Raw genomic sequence first — 18025 nt, 5'->3', positions numbered from 1 at the left:
CAGGTGTGGGTCAGCCCAGCCTTGTCCCAAGCTTCAGCCAATGAACCCCCTTGCCCTGAGGTCACTATAACCCTCCAGGGCTTCACTTCAACCAAAATTCCCCCCTTAAGATTGGTGGGCTTTGGAGTCCAATAGATCTGGGTTCAAATTCCGGAGCTGCCACTACTTAGCTATGTGTCCTTGAGCAAGTCATTCTACCTCTCTGTGCCTCTGTTTCTCCCCAAAGAAGGTCAATGATACCCAGCTGCAAGGTGGCTGTGAAGATTAAGAAGGATTAGCATGGCCCATAGTAAGTGCTCAAGAAATGGTAACCATGGCGATCTCCAAGAAGTGATGCTTACTTATTTGTCACTTGCTACCCCACCTTGCTGTACCCTGAGCTGCTTCCTTTACCCACTTCCTCCTCAGTATCAGCAACCAACATGTAGGGGTTTCATTGCACAGACCCTGGAGCCAGTCTTCCTGGGTTCAAATCCTGGCTCCTCCACTTAGCAAGTGAGCAAGAGGTAAGGTGTAGGAAGTGCCTGCCATGTTATGAGTGCTCACATGCTACTATGTGTCTATCCAAGTATTTACCACCATCATACTTCTTGTTATTGTCATCCTTAATATTATCTAAAAGTCCTGTGAGTCAGCAAAATACTATTAAACACCTACTGTGTGCCAAACACTAGGTGGAGCGCTGGGGCCCAAGACATGAAAAAAACAGGATCCCTGTCCCCAAGGAGCACTGGATCGGATGGAGACGCAGAGCCAGAGGACAATGAATACAGAGCAAACTGATCAGCACTGGGACAGTGGGAGGGCCAGAAGAGCATTGATATCACATCCAGTGAAAGGCCAAAGCGTCCACACCCTTCCCTGTGGACCCCCAGACACAGCTTTCTCTGAACACCCTGCTATCCCCTCTGTCCATACTTCTCACTCGGCTCCAAAGCTCCCACTTCCTGCCCTACAGCATGGCTAAAGCTCTTGATGAGTCTTTATGCTTCTCCTTGGCAACCCAGCCGTAAGCCTTTCAAGGCCAGGGCAGTATCTTAAGTTTCTTTTCTACGCCATGAAGTAGCCAACACACAACGCTGCCACGGTTTTATGGATGCTGGCAGGAGACATGAGACTCCTGGGTTAGAGACATGGGATTTTATTACTCCTAGCAATAGTAGTAACCAGGGTATCAGCATTTGTGTCAGTAGCCCAAACCCCAGTTCCCACAGGGCAACACAAAGAGGACCAGGTGTTGTGGTTTGGACAACAGGAGAGGAATCTCACATTTAGAGAAACTGAATTATTTATAATGGGAGTAAGCAAACCTGCCCTTTGCTCTTGAGGAAGTCAGTGTCTTTTTTTTTTTTAATTTTTAATGTTTATATTTGAGGGAGGAGGGTCAGAGACAGAGGGAGACATAGAATCGGAAGCAGGTTCCAGGCTCTGAGCTGTCAGCACAGAGCCCGACATGGGGCTCAAACCCATGAACCATGAGATCATGACCTTTGCCAAAGTCAGAAGCTCAACTGACTGAGCCACCCAGGCACCCTGGGAGTCAGTATCTTTATTATACAGGACAGTAGGCATGCCTGCCTTTTGCTCTGAAGGGAGATACTATTTCCATTTTTCAAAACTGTTATACAAACATCTTGAAAAGAGAGTCTGGAAAAAAGGCAATCAGTGCCTCTTCTGGCAAAACTTGCAGAAATGAATAAGATAGGTGGTCTCCCAACAAATATAGATGGATGGATGGATGGATAGATGGATGGATGGATGGATTGGAGGATGGATGGATGGATGGATGGATGGATGGATTGGAGGATGGATGGATGGATGGATGGAAGAATGGATGGATGGGTGGATGGATGGATGGATGGATGGACAGATGGATGGATGGATGGATGGATGGATGGATGGATGGACAGATGGGTAGATAGATGGGTGGATGGATTGGTGGATGGATGGATGGATAGATGGATGGATGGACAGTTGGATGGATAGATGGATGGATGGATGGATAGATGGATGGATGGATGGATGAGGATGGGTGGGTGGGTAAGTGGGTGGATGGATGGGCATGAGGATTAAAAATTGTGATGCTTTTTAAGCTTTATTCCTAGAAGTCATAAGCACTTCAGGGCTTCCTTGGAGGAGGATACGGTAGTCAGGGATCTTGCCTCCTCTCCAGTGATTTCTCAGGAATTCCTCCTTCACTTATTTTATATATTGGCTTCTGCCTACAATTCCATTTGGAAATTTAAAATATATGTATTACCACAGCTAAAACAAGTTTGGAAATCATTGGTGTAGAAAAGTAATTCTCAAACTTAAAAATGTGTCAGGATCACTGCAGGTTTGTTGAGACTCAGATTGCCAGACCCCACCCCCAGAGCTGCTGATTGAGGACCACTTTTGCAGAGAAACTGTCCTGATTCTTCCATGCAAGAGAATTCAGTTTTTGAGTGCCTGGGATGTACTAGCAAACTGCGAGGGATATTGAAGTCTATACAAATGGATTCAGGCATGGCTCATACTTCTCAGAGATCTTCTAATCTCGAAACAGAGACAAGAATGCCCTACATATTAATAATAACAATAACAATAATAATAATAGGAGAAGGAGCTCTCACTGTCTGAGCATGTTCTATGTGCCAAAGACCATGCGAAGGGCTTCACATGCATTATCTCAGTTAATCAGCACAATTCTGGGAGGTAGGGACTGTCATCACCCCCATTTTGACAGATGAGAAAGCTGAGGTACGGAAAGGGTAATTAACTTGCCTAAGGTCACACAGCTAGGAAGCGGCAAATCCCAGGACTAACTCCAAAGCTTTTAAATCACACCATATCCTTGCACACTCCCCTCTTCCACACAATTAGAGTATAAGACAGTTTGCTTGAGTGTCAGATTAAATAAATCAAATGCCAAAATATATGAAGCTAATGGAGCTCTAGGCTGTCAGGCTGAGAGGAAGAAAGTGGGTTCTCTCATTAAGGCTTTAAAAGACAGGGTAAGGCCAGCAGAATCGCTTTCTGGGGTTCAGGGCGGCGTAGACTGCAAAGCATGGCAGGCTAGCAGGCTGGACTGTGAACTTGTCTGACTTCCTCATTGTACAAAGTCCTTCAGGAGCCAGGAATCCTGCCTGGGGGTTTTGGTTGCCCCAGCCCCTGACATAGTGCCTGGTATGTAGCCCACCAAAAAAGAGGAGACAGCGGATGATTAAATGGACACTAGAAGACGCCATGAGAGTTCCCACACCAGTCGCTCTCGAGTTTGTTTTTCGAATGAAACCTGGTCTCTCAGATTCACAGACAAAGAACAGACCAGCTCAGAATGGAGGGGGAGAGAACGGGGTTCAGGGCACCCTTCCCCACCCTTCTTCCTCCACCTACACAAGACACTGCTGCGGGACCCAAGGGAGTCCTAGAACAGAGAAGGAAGCTGTGCTCCAGTCGTACCCCCTTAATTTTATAGATGGGAAAACTGAGACCCAGAGAGGGGAGGGGCCTTGCCCAAGGTCGCACAGTGAATGGAGGAATGAATGGAGAAGTTGGCCCCAGGTTGGTAGTTTCCAGAACACTGAGCTGGCATTTCCATCTGCTCCTGTCTCTACCACCTCCCCATTACCCTCCCCCAGGGATTGGTCTCAGAAGTTTCCTAACTCTTAGAAATAAGTCCAAGTGTGTCATCTTTTCTATGCATGTCTCTGGTATGGGGGAAGGGTGGGGGGAGGGACAAAATTGCTAGATCGCTGCTCTGATGGGGGGAGGGAGCCGTCATTGTTGCTGAGAAGCTGTGCCATTGAACTCCAAGTATTTGCAAGTGGAGGTTGAGGATCCAGCCCAGATCACTGGGGTGGCCTCGCTGGCATGGAGTAGCCAACCTGGGACCAGAAGACCGCCTGCCTCAGTTTCCCCTGAGGAGTTTGCTAAAAATTTAGCCTCTTGAATCCTCTTCTCCCCCCTCCGAGACCTACAGATCCGATATCTATGGAGGCGCGGTCCAGGAACTGGTGGTCTTCTCAGGTAATTCTCATGCCCCTGGCAGTTTAAGGACCACTGCTTTATGTTCCTTTTTTTTTTTTTTAAAGTTTGTTTCTTTATTTTGAGAGAGAGAGAGCATGCAAGCAGGGGAGGGGCAGAGAGAGAGGGAGAGAGGGAAGTCCATACAGGTCCCATGCTGTCAGCACGGAGCCTGATGTGGGGCTTGAACTCAAACCGTGAGATCAGGACTTGAGCCGATACTAGAGTCGGATGCTTCACTGACTGAGTCACCCGGATGCCCCTGGGACCACTGCTTTATGTTCTGATTAAGACCTGCCTTGCATTCAAACATCAACAGGGACACCGCCAGGTGCTGAAATCCATTCTCTCGGTCAGAATTCTTACACTGATGGCTGACTTTGAATGTGAATGCCTTTAGGTGGACCCTGCCCTCCAGTTAGCCACAGGTCCTACCGCTCCCTGATGTCTCAGGGCCAGCCCACCTCATCTGTTCCCTGGAGGCACTGGCTTCCCCAGGTCTTTGCCTTCAAAATGCAAATACTTTGATTCCCATTCACACCCCCGTGTGACAGGCTATCAAACACTCCAGGGTTTGGAGGAGCCTGAGATATGGCACCTCGGGTTGAGATGGGGGAGTACAGGAGGGGGTCCTGTATTGGGGGTGCAGGGGAGAACAAAAGGACTAAATAAGGCTCCTTTTGAGTTTTCAGTTCATTCTCTGGGGTGCTCAAGACGCCCACACTCTAATGCCCCCACCTTCACATCCTTTTTGGTGTTTCCTCTATGGACAGACACTGCAAGACTGAGTAGCAGCCAGAATATACAGACAGCCCCCAGGATGACCCAACAGTCTCATGCCATTCAGGTCAGCTCAGCGTAAAGGGGACCCAGGCCCGGAGGTCCCCAAAGCTGAGTGAACAGGAGCAGAACGTACCTGAAGAGTCTCAGGAAAACAGGAAGGCTATAGTGAAGGTTTAGCGCCATCTGTCGGTCATCCGGGGAACTGCCCCTGCCGAAACGGCTGCGTAGAGCAAAGGGCAGCTGCAAACTTGCCGGGGCGGGGTTTCCCGGGCAAGAAGTTGCCTCCATTTTGCCCATTAAAGCACCTGAAAGACCATTGGTTCAGTTTCTCCTGGCCTTTCCAAGGTTTTAGACTCTTTTAAAAAAGCTACTAAATACTGAAAACCCTCTACCCCAGAAAAGAGCACCTGGGCTTGATTTTGTGTATACTTCCAGGAACCATCTTCTGGTTCAGATCACTCTTCTGAGACTGAGAGATTCCAAGGGGTTTGTCCAAGCGCCCACAGCCCATTAGTGACAGAACCAGGCCTGGAAGCCAGGTGTTCCAGCTTCAAATCCAGTGTTTCCTAGGCCCAGGCAGCCTCTTTAAGCCTTAAAGGGCTCCTCCCTCTTTCTTCTCTGCAGGAGTCCTATGAATGAATGTCTACCAGGGGTGTTTGACCAGTCAGTAGCCGTCCTGGGGACTGTGGCACCCCCACCCCTCGCAGGAGTTCTAGGCCCTCAAACAACCTCTTTCCCTGCTCCCTGGCCCTGCTGGCCTGCCCTCCCACAGATGCCCTGGTGCCACTATGGTGACCCACCCCTCTTAGGGGCACCAGAACCAGCATCTCAAGCTGGGAGCCAGGACAAGGATCTTATAGGCCACTAACAGGCTGTTGCTCTTGGATCAATCACCAAACCTCCCTGGACTTTGGCCTCCCCCTGTGTAAAATGCCACGGCTGGGGACAGCCATCTCTAGGGCCCTTCCGCGGGCTGCCCCTCCCACTCTGTGCAAGACTGACCCACAGGCATGATCCTTCATAAGCATATCTAAGTGACTTCCCAAGCCAGGCACCCAGGGACAGGGTCTAATTCTTTTCCAGAATTAGAGGACCTGCGTGGGTGGGCGGGGGGGGGAGGACAAGTTAAGGGAAGGGGCATCTGTGTGCAGTGGGAGCAGAGGGAGGACACAGAGGAGGCACCCCCCCCCCCCGGGTCTTTCAATACTCCCTGTGGGTCTCCACCTCAGGACAGAGAGGCCAACCAAGGGGCATTGCTGGCGAATGGAGGGGTGGTGGAGGACAGGGAGTGGCTGGGAGGGGCACAGCTTTTGGTATACAGTTGGTGGCTAATTAGGGAGCTATTGCCATTTCATGGCTGGACCCCAGGAAGCTCTTCATTCATCGATTCAACAAACATTAATTTGGTTTCTGTTTGGAGCACAAGCTTTCTAACTTGAGCGTGGACCAGCCTCTCCTGGAGAACCTACATGAAACACAGCTCCCTGGGCCCCCACCTCGGTGTCTGCTTCCGCAGGTGTGGGGCAGGGCCCAGGAACTGGTAACTAAGTTCTAAGGGGATCCTGAGGCCTCTGGCCCAGGGAACATGCTTTGAGAAGCACTGACTTTGAATGACAGATGAGACAGACCCTTGCTACCCTTGTGGGGCTCTTAGCAGCCCAGCAGGAACCCAGCAAATATCCTAAAGTGGGTTTCCTCAAGAAAAGGCAAGCGCAGGGCATTAGGGGAGCCCAGAGCAGGAGCCTCCCCGGAAGAGGGGGTATTTATGCTGAATCCCGAAGGCTAACTAGAAGTGGCTCAGCAAAGCAGCAGAAGGGGGAAGTTTTTGTTAAACACTTACTTAGAATGTGCCAGAACCCCTCTCATATTCCTCATCTAGTCTTCCCAGTCAATGGGAGGGAGGCAGGATTGACCCCACTTTACCCACGAGGAGGCCGAGGCTCGGAGAAGCAGAGGACTGACCCAAGATCACGCAGCGAGAAAGTAGTCCCAGTCGGCCAGTGCATAGGACACCTCCCCAGCTGCTGCACCCCTCCCCGTGCTGCTTCCCACCCCCCTCCCCTCCCCTGGGGGGGCTGCCACCCACATGCAGCTGCTGCCCGGCCTGCCGCTGACCAGCCGCGCTCTGCCGCTCTCCCCACCCCCACCCAAGCCCTTCAAGTGTTTTCGCTGCTGGGTGAATTCAACAGATGCCTTTCGATCGCAGCCTATTAAATTAGCCCCTCTCTGCAGCCAAAAGAAGATAATTATGTTTTCATTAGCCCTGGATAATGTATTACCCCCTCAGTGGCAGCCACATCAGCCAACCTCCTCCTTCCCCCTCCTCCCCTTGGTCCCGCTGGAGCACTGTGCTCTCCTGGACTCACCTCTAAGCTGCTGGGTGGGGACTGGTTCGGGCCCAGGGTGGCAGAGAGGGGGGACAGGCGGCAGCCTCCTTTCGGCCGGCAGAGGCCTTTTACACACCCACCATCCACACGGGGATTGAGGGTGTGGGCCCCAGAGAAGCTCCAAGAATAATTGTTCTCATGGTGACCATTTATGGAGAGCTTGCTCTGAGCTGACCCCTGGATGTGTCATAGCTGCTTGACTCCTACAGCAGTTGGGGAGAAGGGTGGCTTTACCGACATCCCCCCCCCCGCCCCGTTTTAAACACCACGGGGGGTCTTGTTGGAATCAGCTTAGAGTGAATGCCCAAGCAGCCTCGGAGAGGAAGAGACATCAGGGGGCACCACGCATGAGCAGCTTTCGGGGACCGCCACTCCACATAGTCCCGGGACGGCCACATGGCTGTGAGTCTCTGGTCCCAGCGCCAGTTGTTGAAGCCCTCCGGGGTCCATGCCCGGCACAAGCGAGGGGAGCCCCCCAATGTCAGACACGCCCCCGCCATCCCGAAAGAAGGTCTCTGACTTAGTCACTCTCTTTCTCCACGAGGTGGCGGGGGCAGGGAGGGCCCCACTTCGGGATCAGCAGGACGTGAGTTCTCATAGTTGCTTTTCCACCAATGAACTGGGTGACCTGGAGCAAGCCTCTGTGCCTCTCGGAACCTCTGCTTCTCCGCCCCCTCCCCAAATGTACGATGAGACTAAGAAAAGGAATCATCTCTTAATTTTTATGATGAGCCCATGAGATCTACCTATAAAATGCTTGGTTCACGCTGACAGCCATTCTTTCTACTGTGAGGACTATATTGTCCGAGTCCCCTAAGCCGATGGCAATAAACACAGTAAAGGAAGGGGAGTCCCTGCCTAAACTCCACCCCCCCCCATCTCTCTCTCCTTCTCTTTCTCTTTCTTTCTCTTTTGCTCTCACACCCGCACGCAGGACCCCTCAGGACGACAAGCTCCCACCCTGGGCTCCAAGGCCCCGTCTCCCCACACCTCTGTCTGGAGAGCCACATTCGGGGGACTTTGCTGTCAATTGCACCAGGACACCTGGCGGTGAGGACAGACCTGAAGGAGCAGGGTTTCTGTCTCCCTCTCCCCAAACCCAGGCCACCTCTGCCTTTTGCAGACATAGCTCAGCCTGGGCCCTGACCCCACCATCTCGTGGCTGCCCATTCCCCACCAGCCACCCATCTCCCCAGATCGGGGCAACTGGTTCTCCAGGAGAGGAGGTGCCCCGCCTTAGGCCTATTTTGGGCCCAACCCCGCACGCAGGCGAGGTAGCTGCTCTGAGCAGGTGAACGGCCAGCCCAGCAGAAAAGTGGCTTCCTTTCCCCTGGCTTCCTGATTTTCCCCAGTTGCCATGGTAATTGAGGGAAGCAGCATTCTGAGTCTGACACCACTGAGAGCCTGTGCTCAACTTTGAAATGGTTCAGGCCGGGGAAGCTGGAAGGACTCAGCTGCGGCCCCACGTCCCCGGGGTGCCCCATCCAACGTTTATGTCACTATTAGTCTCGGCATTGTTACTATCTTTTCTGGCTACTGTTTACTGAGCATTTACTATATGCCAGGCATTTTTGCCAAGAGCTTCACCAGCATCATCTCATCGTACACATGTTCCCGACGACCTCAGGCCCATTTCACCACTGGGGAAACCGAGGCTCTGGAACTTGGCCCATGTGGCACAGTCAGGAAGTGGCAGCAGAGCCCTGGGGCCCAGAGGGAATTTCTGGCGTCTTCTTTCCAGGACCAAGCAAACAGCTCCGTGTACCCGCCAGCTTACTCCTTGTTCCTTCCTCCCCTCCTCATCCCCCCCATACCTCTCTTTCTGGCCCCAAAGTCACACCCCCCTCTCCGGAGCGTCATATGCAAGAGGCTCTGAAAAGCATTTCTTAGTGACAAGGGGTGGGGGGGGGGGGGTTCTTCTTTGCCTCATCTCTGCAGAACTCAGAACCTGAAGAGGCTTGTTTCTCTCAGCAAGCCTGGTGGGGGAAGTCGGATCAAGCCACCTGGAGCCAGGTGGGGTGTGTGTGTGTGTGTGTGTGTGTGTGTGTGTGTGAAGTCTCCTCTCTTTCCTTGATTTGCTGTTTCCCCAAGAGTGTGTGAGCAGCAGTAACAGTGAAATGCAAAATCCTTTGCAATCTGCCCAGGAAAAGACAGCTTTTGAGACGGGTTTATATGGTTACCCATATGTTAGAGCCCCTAAGAAAGGGAGGAAAGCTTGGATCTCCATCTTCTCCTCCCACAGCCCAGCCCCGGCCCTCTCCCCACCTGCAGGCCCACTGGGCCACAGGTGAGCCAGGCCCCTCCCCAGCTGCCAGGCCTAAGTGCTGCTCCGGAGAAGACCGGAACAAGGCAGCGTTTCCAGAACTGGCTGCTTCTGTCCCAGTCTGCCCACCCAAGAGCCAGGGCCGGAACCCAAGCTGCGGGCTCCTGGGGGCTTCCGGCCACGCCCCGCGTGGGGGAACCGCGGGGCCCACTGTCCCGTTAAGGAATCCTATCCAACACTGATGCAGAGACCGAAAGAACCATCCCCGCCTCCCGTGGGGCCTTGTCTGCCCCCGAGAGCTGCCCTGTGGCCACTGCATTCAGCCCCCTCCAGGCTCCCAGAAATCGTCGTGGTGTGTGTGTGTGTGTGTGTGTGTGTGTGTGTGTGTGTGTGTTTCCTGATAGGGGGGAAAAATGGAAATTAGGTTATATAAAAGATGTATGCTTTGGAGCCCAGAGCGGCTCTTTTAATGAGGGTTGCGACGTCTCCCGCCCCACACCCATAAACCAGCCGGGTTGGACGTCACCGCTAATTCGTTTCAGCGATGATAGGATAAAGGAGGGACATTAAGAAATAAATTCCCCCTCACGACCCTCGCTGAGCTCACGGCTCAGTCCCTACATATTTATGCCGCGTTTCCAGCCGCTGGGCGAGGAGCCACTTAGCGCGGCGGCTCCTCCGAGGGGCGGCCAGGCGGCGAGCGGCAGCCGGGCGGCCGGGGTGAGCCAGGGGCGCACGCGGGGAAGCCCGCAGCCTCCGTCCCGAACTTGGGTTCGCTGGGGCGGAGGGAGGGGAGGGGACTCGGGAGGGGTGGGGGCTCGGCGAGAGGGGGCGGGGAGGGATCAGAGAGGCACAAAGCGGAGGGGAAGGGGGAGGGACGCGCGCGGCTCCCATCGGGAGGTGAGTGGGTGCCACTGGCGCCCTCCAGCCGCGCGGGGCGGCGGACCGGGAGGATTCGGAACCGCGAGCGCGGCGGCCGCGGGCGCCCGGGAGGAGGAGGTGGAGAAGGAGGAGGAGGAAGAGAAGGAGGAGAAGGGCAGGCAAGCGGACCCGCGGCCGGGCGGGCGGGCGGGCGGGCGCGCAGCGCGAAGAGGCAGCCTCGGCGCTGCCCGGCTCGGCGGCAGGTGAGTTCTCGGCCCAGCCGTCCCGCGTCCCCTCCCGGTGCCCTAGGGCTCCCCGCCCCGGCGCCAGCCCCGGGAGTGCACGGGAGGCGCGGGGTTTGCCGCGCGTCCCAACTTGGTTCGGGCGACCCTGTTTTCTCCTCCCAGCGGGCGGCCCCAGGCCGGGGGCGCCGGGCCGGGGGTCGACGCGCCCGCCGCGCTCCAACTTTGCAGGGACCCGCGTCCCTCTCGAGCCGCGCGCTCGGCTGCGAGCTGCGCGCCCGCGGTAATGGCGGACCCCTTGGCACCGCTCGCTGTCCCCGGCGGGCAGCCCGCGGCTGGGGGACGCCGCTCCCCGCGGATCGCTGCACCTGCCCGGCCTCAACTTTAAGCTTTGCTGCGCGCCCGGCCCTCCGGAGGTATGGCACCTGCGCGCCCGCGGTAATGGCGGACTCCGCATCGCTGGCCTCCTCCGGCGGGGGCCCGGAGGCTGGGAGGGCTCCGCTCTCGGGAAACGTCCCTCCTGCCTGGCTTCCAACTTTGCGAGGATCCTCGTCGCGCGCCCGCGGTCATGGCGGGGCCGCCTGCACCTCTTACTTCTCCAGCCCGGGCGGGATTGGGGTGTAAGAGCGCCGGCTCCCAGAACCTAGGAAAGTTGTGCCTCTCGCTGGAAAAGAGGCTCTGGGGCTCCTGGCGCGCGCGTCCCCCGGACGGACGAGGGGCGCGCTCCGCGGTTGGGATTTGGGACCGGGCAGTGCACTGCGAGCAACGGCTTTGCTTCCAGGTGATCAAGGGTCAGGGCAGGGTCCCCGTGAGATCCAGCTTCCAGGACCACCCGAAGGTCCCTCGGGTCCGAGGGTCCCGACAGGGCTCTCTGGATTGCGCCCTAGAAACCCTGAGACCCTCGCCTCCATCCCGGGGTGGGGGGCGGCACTGCGGCCGGAGCGCCCCGGGCTCTCTGCGGGCTGGAGACCGTGCTGCCTGCGGTGGGCACCCGAAGGGAAGAGGTGCGCGCTGACAAGGCGTAGAGCGAGGACAGGGATCTTCCGAGGGACACCCCTGGGCTCCAATCCTAGATTTACCTTTACCGGGTGTATGGCCTCAGTTCTCTTGTCTGTAAAATGGGAAAAGCAGTTCCTTTCTCGTGGGGCTGTGGTGAGGACGTTAAAAAATTATGAATGTGAATAAAGTGCTCAGTGTTTCTGATAGTTTATTATTATAACGCCCCTGGGCCAGATCCGGGAGACTCAGGGTCAGGTGTTTCCTGCCAGTAGGACCTACAGATCCGCCCCTCAAGGCCCCCAGGCTGGGGTCGGAGGCACTTACCTCTAGTGGAACCCGAGTAGTCCAGGAGAAGATGCATAGGGTTCTTCCTGGCAGATGAGATCCCATTCTAATTCCATAGTTTAGTTCAAACCGTGCACACAGACCCCAGAAGAATCTACAAGTGGCCAGTGATGGAGCACCCCCAAGGGGGTCCCTGAGCATAGATGTGGTGCTGGTGAGCCTGCCCAGGGCACATGGTCTGGCCTCCGGTGGCCCACGACCTTGACAGAGAGGAAAAAGGAACTAACCCCTCAAGCCAGCCCCCCTGAGGAAGGAGAAGAACCTTCTCCCTCTCTTCTACCCCTTTCTCTAATTGGGGTTGGGGCAAATGCTACCGGTTCAGACTCAGGGAAGCACTGATTTTCCCCATTGTTATTTCGAACTTGAAGCTGGCAAGGGGCCTTTGTGCCCCAGCTGGCAGGGGTGGTGTCAATTCTTCTGTGCCCCCAGGCACCTCAGCAGACAGATCTGAGAAGCCTGGGCAAGAATCCTAAGGGAGACAGTCTACGCCACCACTTTCACTACCACCACCCCAGTCCTTACGAAGAATCCAATTTCCAGAACCCCTGAAAGAGTGCACGGCTTTGTGCCATCGCCAAGGGGAGGTCACATAATAAGGTATCCCTGGAATACCCCAGAATACTCCCCTGAACTCCCCCAGGTTACCAGTGCAGTGATCTGAATCCCATTTTGCAGATGCAAAAGCTGAGGCAGATTAAACCCAGCGACCTGCCCACAGTCGCCTAGGTGGTAAGTACACAGCTGGAGAATTTAGTCTCAGGTTTTAGCTCTTTAATCTGCGGGAGGGGGGCACCCACGTCTGGACACCTTAGTGGTCTAACAAGTCCATGTGGATGCCCTTGCACCCACAGCCTCATTTCCTGATACGTCTGCTCAGCAAGAGACTACCCCAGTGGTCAGGGGCACGACTGTGTCTCCAGAAATTGTAATTTCCCCAAAGTCCCTGACCATGTAGAGAAACAGCTGTCAGCATAGTAGAGAGATCTGGTGAAGATCTTTGCTTGAGACCAAGCCACTTAACCTCTCTGAGATTCAGTTTCATTATCTGCAAAATGAGAACGTAACTCCCACAGGGTTGTGTTGTAGATTTTCTTCATAATGTATGTGAAAGGTGTTCTGGAAACGATAGGTTTATGCCAAGATTGGTGATTCCAGAGGAAGTCTTCTGTCGCACTCTTTGGGGCCAGTAGTGTGGCTGTGGTTTCCAGACCGGTCTGCCCTATGCTTTTCCTGTCCCTTCTTTATTTTCCCCAGATGGCCAACGCAAGCCGTCTAGGAGGCTGTCATCCACACAGAAGCACCTTGCAGGAAAGGGTGAGAGTCTAGGAGTGGTGAAGCGGGGTGCTTTTCTTCCTGAGGGCCTCTACCTCTGAGGCCCAAGGCGCTGTCCAAGGTACCAACTGGACAACTGTCCCAAAACTTTCCTACTGGTGGGGTGCCAGTTTCCCAGGACACAGGAAGACTTGGGGGGGTCAGTTCACCAGGGTATTGTGAGAATGCACAGATCTGGCTGTGGTGCCTTCTTGGCTGTATGTTTTGGGGTGTCTTATGACAAGACTCAGTATATTGCCCATCATTCTGGTTCTGTGGGTCTGTGCGTGCCTTGGCAAGCTTTGGAACGTGGTTGAGAGCCATTGGCAACAGTCTGTGCCCTTTAGAACCAGGGCTTTTCCTAATTAGAAACTGGAATGCGCAGAAGTTGAATTTGGCATTTTAGGACCAGTTTTCACCTGGCCCGTTTGAACAAAGGGGCACACTTCCCATTACAGGTCATTGTGGGTTGTGTGTTTAACAACACAGTGGCTACAATGACTGTAGATATGACCGTTTTTTTCATCCTCATACATGATAGCATTTAGACCTCACTAATCCAGCAGCTTCTGAACGGCAGCCCGGTAGACTGTCGCCATCAGAACCCAAAAGCACAGATGCCAGATTCTGACACCCAGGTCTAACGAGTCCGCGTTTCCGAGGGAGACCTGAAGTTTCTGTGTTTTTAACATGACTTCTGCAGCAGATTCTAATCCCCTCAGCTCTTGTCCACCACCTCATCTTCCAGAGGGGGAAACGAAACTCAGAAAAGGTATGTGACTTGCCAAAGGTCACACCGCACTGTATTGACAAACCTCTGTGTCTTGACCCTTTGCCAGTGCTCAATCTGATAGCATCATGTTTACTCCAGGATAGAGAAGCCCCATGGTTTCCGAACTTAAAGGAATTTGATTACGTCTCTCCCTCTCTCTCCCTCTCTCTCTGTAGTGCGCTCTCTCTCTCTCTCTCTTTCTCTCTCTCCCTCTCCCAGTTGTTGTCAGATTGTTCAGGAGAGACTGATCAGGATTCCTTCCAGTCTGACCTTGTTGGTGCATCAGCCCTATGACCCTGTGTCTTGTTGGGCATTAGCTCCATTGGTGGACCCGTCTGTCCTTGCAGAGAGGATTTCATTTAAAAGTGATCTATTGGGTAAAATTTTAGGGGCCGAGTAATCACAGATGCTGATAAACCCTGTCTAACTACCATTGATTTCACCAAAACCATTGGTTGGAGCTCTTCCACAGCCGCGTCGGCCCCCGACCCAACCTTTCCAAGTCCTGCAGGTTTATATCACTCACAGGCCTGTTCCTATGAACAGCACCCAGCAATGCTGGAAGATTGAGTCTACTTGAATCTGTTAAATAAAAATGATCCATCAACAGAAAAGGTCCCTAAGTCCCCCATAAAAGTGTAGCTAACAGGGTGCAGCAGGCATGGGTCTTGGCATAGGCGTGTTTCGTGACGATCGGCCGAAGATGAGTAGCAGTTATCTGTGGCTCTGCGGCAGACGTCAGCACATTTGTCAAATGTGTAATGATGAGTGCTAAACGGCAGGCTCGGTGCCGGACCCCAAGGGCAGATGCTCAGATTAAGGTGGGGTGAGCTCCTCTCCGACGAAGCCTGTGGTCTGGTCGGGCAGTGGGCTCCAAACAAGCCTTGTGGCACGTGTGCCGGTTCTGCGGGAGAGGCTGCAGTGAAATGTTGCAGCAGGCATCCCGAATGGACGACTGGGGGTATCCACGTAGGACTGCTCAGAGGAGGCAGCATCGGCCTTACTGATTCGTAGCATCCTGCCAGTGACAGGGTCTCCGGTGCCAAACTGGGTCAAGTGCAGCCAGGTTGAAAGGCAGAGACCACACGGAACATCGAGAAGGGATGTCATCTGGGGAGGCACCTGACACCAGGCCCTAGCACTTGCGGATTCTGTGACTCGGGGTGAGTGAGTTAACCTCTCTGAACCTCAGGTATGTCATCCATAAAATGGGGGTTATGGCTAGCGCATGGAGCTGTTAGGAGGATGCAGTGAGAGAGTATATGTGGAACTCTGGAACGGGAAACAGCATCAGGCCAGTGTTAGTGATCAGAACAAAGCAAAGAAATGGAAACAAGAGAGACCCCTTTAGTTAGCCCTCTGACGTGGACCATGCCTGTTCTCGCTCAGCGTCGATTTTCTCATCTGTGAAATGATGTTTAGCATTCAAGGGCAATGCCATTCGGAAACCTGCAGGAATGTTCTGGCTGCCTGCTACGGGCTTTGCATTTTGGGCTGGTCTGGTTTAGTTTTCTTTTCTTTGCACCTTTAGGTCAGAAACCCCACCATTAAATATTGTTTATGTCACTTGCGTGGCCCTTGAAGACATTTTCCATTTACAACCCCTCAAAGACCTTTTCCACTTTAACGTTCTGGGGCTTGCCGGAGACCAACGTTTGCCCAATTCTCGTCTGTCAGTGGCATTCGTGATTTCTGCTGACAGTTCCTGAAGGAAGACTGGTCTGTTAGCACCAGAAACACAGGGGCCCTTGGCAGGGGTGAAGTTCTCACTTCCAGCCCGGGCAACGTTTTCTCTTTCCTCACCTCTGATTTGTGATGTTCTGCCCCCGACCATCATAAGGTCACCTCTTGTCAGTTGGGGTTCCCAGAAAACACAGGTCTTCTTTGTTTGTTTGTTTGTTTGTTTGTTTGTTTGTTGGCCACTCAAGCTGCTTTAGGCATCTTGACTAAAGGCACCTAAAAGAAATTCCACAGATTATCGGGGGTATCCCAAAAAGTGTCTCGGCTTCTGCTGGGAAACTTGGCCCACCGGTGTTAAATAATACTCTGGAATGCCCTCCTTGTTCAAAACTTGACAGCTACATCATTACCATGGGGATTTAAATGGTGGGCCTTTCTGGAACCTGTTTCCAGGTTGAAATGAAGAAGGGCACATGGCAACTTCAGATGCTGTGGATGACCAGTCAGTGCTTCTGAGTTAAAGGGCTTCTTGTCATGAACAAGAGTCTGGGCAGCCGTTTCTTCATCTAGCAAACGAGCCCCAAGCTCCCAGCTCTGTGACAGAGCTCCGCAGGAGAGGCTGGGGCGTAAAGAAACAGAAGACGTTCTCCCTTCCCTCAAGGGGCTCGGGTGTCCAAGAAAGCGACCAACTTGCCCATAACTAGAATGCAGTGGGGCACATGATGTGGGCCGTCCATCGCCTTGGGTCATTAAAACAGCCGTGTGGATTTCATTGTGCTGTATTTCATCCCAGGAATTGTAAGCCTAAGAATGTAACCTAGGGGGATAAATCAAAATACCACCTGATAATAACTGACATATTTTGGGCATGTTTCTTTTTTTTTTCCCCCTTTGGATTTTGAGGCAGTCTCTTAGCTGTGACTGTTCAATATCCAATAAGGAAAATGAAAACAATTACGTTCATGTAACCAGAATGCAGGTAATGAAAATAGTCAATAACATCTATGTGCTAGTTCATTAAGATAAGTCTTAGCTGGAAAAACCTTCATCTGTCATTTCTTTCCGAGTATCACTGTAGTCGCTGAAATAAAATCCTTTTATTTCTCGCCAGGCAGGGCATAAAATAATGAGACAGGATGGATGTTTGGGGTTGATATTTTTATTGGTTTTGATTATTTTTTTTAACAAGCATGCAAAACTCCTACGTGTAGGTAAATATTTCCTTAACTGCTGTCTTCAATGCACAGGATTTCTTGGGGGTACCTCCTTCAAGGCTTGCCTTCCGAAATTACACATTTCTTTCCGACTCTCCTGCCTAATGATGGCTTCTTGGGCTTTTGGGGGGGGGGGATTTGCATTTCAGAAATAACAAGAAGTCATTGAAAGGCACATTTTGTGTTCAAGATGGGTGATTACACGGGATGAAATCATGTGGAGATTCTGTCTTGAGGAGGGGCTCTTTTTAAAAAACAGTATGGTATAATTAGACTTGGAGGTTTTTTTTTTTTTTTTGTCTGGTTCCAAACGGGTGTCTAAGTCAAGCATTGTGCTTTGTGCACTTGATCTTGCGACTCTGATGACGAGAACCAGCCCCCATGAAGCCAACAGCCTGCCTGCTCAGGAACCACTTGACAGCCTGTTTCCATGTTGCGATTGGCTTCTGTCCCCTGAGCGGTAGGGATTAGATTTAATACTCCAGTTGCCATTGTTTAAAATGTGACCTTAACTGAATATTTGGGGACCTTTTGCAAGTACAGGTAATTTTCTTAGGTGTTATAACAGCACTGTGCACCTTGTGAGACACTGTCTTTGAGATATGCGTGCTTAAGAGTTAGGGGCTGAAGCTTCATGACATTTGCAACTTATTTTCAGATGGGTCGGGAAAGATAGATGCAGACCGAAGATAATAGGGTAGGTAGATAGATGAAGTCAGCGAGAGCTGATAGATGGATGGGTAGGTGGGTAGATGGACAGATGGACAGACAGGTACAAGCAGGGCAAATATAGCAAGTGGTAAGAGTCGTCCAATCTGGTTAGAGGTTCATAATTGCTATTGTACTATTCTTTTCAATTCTCTGTGTTTAAATATTTCATAATGAGAAGTGGGGTGGCAAGAATAGCTTTAGGCTTTCCTCTGTGTTGAATTTTCCCAAGTTTCTCGCAAGAATAACATGCGGCTTCTCGTCTCTGCCCCCCCCCACCACCACCACACACACGCGTACGCACACATGCACACACATATACACACGCTCACGAGCACCGCTTTTCCTGGAAGAAATAGTCCTGCAGTTTAGCAGAATGTCACTGTTTTTCATGGCAGCCTTTCTTTACATTTTCCCCCCAGCATTTTAATTAGGGCTATGAGTCACTGTGC

The 18025-nt window shown here is 52.7% G+C and overlaps 1 protein-coding gene and 1 long non-coding RNA gene across 5 annotated transcripts in view; one reads left to right on the top strand and one right to left on the bottom strand.

Annotated features, from left to right (window-relative positions):
* The window catches only part of LOC111557273, a 34285-nt gene extending 26913 nt beyond the window's left edge, over positions 1–7372 (bottom strand). Inside the window, exons 1-2 of one of the 2 annotated variants that reach the window (XR_006587867.1) lie at positions 7158–7372; positions 4925–5096 (exon numbers count right to left, since the gene is read on the bottom strand). This is a non-coding gene — a long non-coding RNA (uncharacterized LOC111557273). The remainder of the gene's footprint in view (positions 1–4924; positions 5097–7157) is intronic. The other variant, XR_002737198.2, reaches the window with a different exon arrangement.
* NOS1 (nitric oxide synthase 1) overlaps positions 1–18025 on the top strand; it is a 182042-nt gene that overhangs the window by 60432 nt on the left and 103585 nt on the right. The window contains exon 1 of one of the 3 annotated variants that reach the window (XM_045041434.1): positions 7361–7580. The exons of 1 other annotated variant lie outside the window; for it this stretch is intronic. The gene's annotated coding sequence lies outside the window, so the exon portion shown is untranslated. Of the gene's footprint in view, positions 1–7360; positions 7581–10507; positions 10566–18025 lie in introns of those variants that run through there. One more of the 3 variants, XM_023241468.2, reaches the window with a different exon arrangement.

Source organism: Felis catus, chromosome D3, assembly GCF_018350175.1.
Source record: "Felis catus isolate Fca126 chromosome D3, F.catus_Fca126_mat1.0, whole genome shotgun sequence".
NCBI classification, from domain to species: Eukaryota; Metazoa; Chordata; class Mammalia; order Carnivora; family Felidae; genus Felis; species Felis catus.
Note: the sequence above shows the minus strand (reverse complement) of the source record. Positions and strands in the feature narration are given on the sequence as shown.